At 35.1% G+C, this 3,505-nt stretch overlaps 1 pseudogene; it reads left to right on the top strand.

Moving 5' to 3' along the window:
* Window positions 1–256: 256 nt before the first annotated feature.
* LOC148117301 (U6 snRNA-associated Sm-like protein LSm5 pseudogene) lies at window positions 257–521 on the top strand (annotated as a pseudogene).
* Window positions 522–3,505: the final 2,984 nt, after the last annotated feature.

The raw sequence follows: 3,505 nt of genomic DNA on the forward strand, positions 1-3,505 counted from the left end.
AAGGTTTCACATAAGTTAAGTCTTGGAATCAACCTAGGTGCCCATCAAAGGATTAATAAAGAAAATATAAAATATTGAGATATGCAGAAGAAAGACGTCACATTGTTTGCAGGAAAGTGATGTGCCTGGAGTTGATCAGGTAAAATTAAATAAGTCATACTCAAAAAGCCAAACATTATATGTTTCTACAGTGTGTAGAATATAAAAAGAAAAGGGACACTGGTGGCCTTATGTCACTTTTGATGTGGCCATAGCAGCTAACGTGATCATGAACCCAAGGCAGCCCCTGCCACTAGAGCTTGTGGACAAGTGTATAGGATCAAGAATCTGAGTTGTGGTGAAGAGCGATAAAGAAATTGTTGTTACACGTCTAAGATTTGATGACTTTGTCAATATTGTATTGGAAGATGTCACAGAGTTTGAAACTACACCAGAAGGAAAGATTGCAAAATTAGATCAGATTTTATTAAATGGAAATATTGACAATGATGGTTCCTGGAGGAGAAGGCCCCGAAGTATGAATGGACTTCCTTGACTTGTGCTAGATTCTGGGTTAAAAAAAACTTTTATGTTTAAATTTTAAAAAGAAGTTTCTGTTAAAGGGAAATACTTTGAAAACATATGCCCATTTTCCTAAGCTAATCATGATTATTTTGGGAAAAAGAAGATTTTCATTTTGTTTTGCTTTTTTAAGACTATAAAATAAAGATGTTTTTGTTAAGTGTGATTATTTTGTTCATTATGTTGAAATATGTAGTGGAATAAATATAGTTATTTTGATACTTGGTTTTAAGAAGAGAAGAAAAAAAGGACATGAATGAAGAAAGAAGACTAACACAGAGCAACAAAGAGAACAGTGAAAGTTAAGGAGAAGAAGAATTAATGATAGGAAGGGAATAAAATACGATCTAAGTACAATATAATATAGGAAATATCATAATAAAATACATTATTTTATAAAGTTAATATGCACTAATAAAAAATTAAGAACTCAGAGATTTAAAGGGAACTGCTTTTGAAAACAGAGTTAATTCAAATTTCTGGTTTATTTAAACTAGTAGTGGCAATTATTTGCCAAATATCTGAGCATTTTTCACTGTTGTAATCACCATAATACATTTTTCTTTGAATACCCACCATCCTATATGATCTCAGCTTCATCAGACCTCAAAACTAGTAATGAAGAACGTGTATCTATTCTCAGCATGCTCTGCTACTTTCTATCTAAGGATTATTTTCTTCAGTGTTTTGTTCTGGATATGTTTTACTCTACAAAATCAATACCTTAGATTAGAGCTATGGGTTTGTTCTCTTTTTCCTTTTGTGATTAATTCAAATTCACACATACATGTATATAACACATTCTGGTCACATTTGTTCCCCTTCTTTCTTCTCCCACTTCTGCAGAGCACCTCCCATTCTGTCAACAATCCCCATCGTTTTTCCATATGGTTTATGCTTTATTATTTGTTTGTTTTATTACTAACTAGGTTTAACTCAGGTCACACGATCAAGCATGAGTATAGAGTTATCCACTGGTGCACAGATAACTCACCATTGGCTACACCACACTAAAAGTAATGGCTCCTTTTCCCCCAGCAGCCATCTACTTCCATCCCCTGGACAGGACAGGGCCCCAATGAGTCCCTTTCCAACCCATGATTGCACATTTACAGGCTTACTCATGTGAACCCTCTATTCAGGCAACCACAGCTGTTTTAAATCCATGAATGTCATGTCATTCCTTTAAGACAGCATTTCAGGGGCAGGAGAGATGGCTCAGTGGTTAAGAGGACTGCCTGTCCCAGTGGACCCAGGTTCAATTTCCAGCATCCACATGGTCAGATCATTTGCTCTCATCTGCATTCCTACAATACTACACACACATGATACACAGGTATACATGCAAGTAAAACACTCATACACATAAAAAGAAAAAAGAGGGTATTTCACAGCTGTTTCTTTCACCACCACCCCTTCTGCAATACCCCCTTAATCTTGGAGGGCCGACAGTGGTGGTTTTAACTAAGGTTTGCTTTACTTCCCATTTGGGTTTTATTTGTTTGTTTTTGTTAGTCTTGTTTGGATTTTTTTTGCTTGTTTGTTGAGTCACCAGTTTCTTGTAATAATAATGAGGTAATTAATATCGGCAGAAAGTATGTTTAAAGGAGAAAAATTTCTATCAACTAATTACATATTGTATACTAGGGACAGTAACTAGGTATATATTGTATTCTGGGGACAGTAAGTACTTCAGCCAGATTCCTTAGCACCTATTATCTCAGTCACTTCCTGCAGTGTTTGATATGCATTATCTCCAATTTTCTCAATGGTTCTATAAATAGTTATTAAGTCTGTGATACACTAGTTAAAAATGCTGTCGGATAATGCTCTTGTACACTGTAAAGATTTGTCACTCATGTTAGTTTAATAAAATGCTGATTGGCCAGTAACCAGACAGGAAGTATAGGTGGGGTGACCAGAACAGAATTCTGCAAAGAGAAAATCACCAATCAGATACAGAGGAAGTAAGATGAGAATGCCTCACTGAGCAAAAGTACCAAGTCATGTGGCTAAACATAGACAAGAATTATGGGTTAATTTAAGTTGTAAGAGGTAGTTAGTAATAAGCCTGAGCTAATAGGCCAAAAAGTTTATAAATAATACAAGCTTCTGTGTGTTTCTTTAGGACTGAATAGTTGAGGAATCAGGCAGGACATAAACTTCCATTTACAAAAAAAAGTGACTGCAATAATTACTTTTATCAATGGCCTTTGAGTGTCCCTTCTTGTGGCCTACACATTATCTGGGTTTGGAAAGATGACTTACTTTTGACAACACAAGAAAATAGTAAACATAATCAAACAGAACTAGAAAGTACTTGTATATCTACCACAAGTGGAATAGACCTAGAGGGTTCCACTGGATAATGACTGAAACATGGCACAGTTATTGTCATCATCTCTGCCTATAGCCAGACATCCACTGAATATATGACTGAGGTTACAGAATCCTCTTAACAAAAATGTATAAATAAATACAGCTGGCATATATTAATCAGACAGTTCCAATCACATCAATCCAAATCACTGACCTACAGAATCATGAGCAAATAAATGTGTATCAGGCACTAAGTTTTGAGGTTGCATATTTTGTAGCAAATACTAATAACAGTGCCTATTTCACAAAGATGAAGACTGGAGCCATAATAAGTTAAGTAAATACTGAAATAATTCTATAGCCAATCACTATAAGGAAGAGAATTTAAAACCTTGATATTCATGTTACTTCGCTATCTTACATCTGCTCTCTGAAATAAAAACACTACTGTTGTTCTCATTTCAAATATGAAGAAACAGGTTAACCAATTTACCTACATCACATCATCAATTAGTAGCAAAGCAAGGATTTTTAAACAACTATGTCTCATTTCAGAGATTGTGCTACTTTTATCCTTCAAGCTCAAGGTTTTAGTTTGTTGAGAGTTCCGGTTACCTGATCCTTC

This window comes from Myodes glareolus, chromosome X (genome assembly GCF_982192425.1).
Source record: "Myodes glareolus chromosome X, mMyoGla1.1, whole genome shotgun sequence".
In the NCBI taxonomy this organism is placed as follows: Eukaryota; Metazoa; Chordata; class Mammalia; order Rodentia; family Cricetidae; genus Myodes; species Myodes glareolus.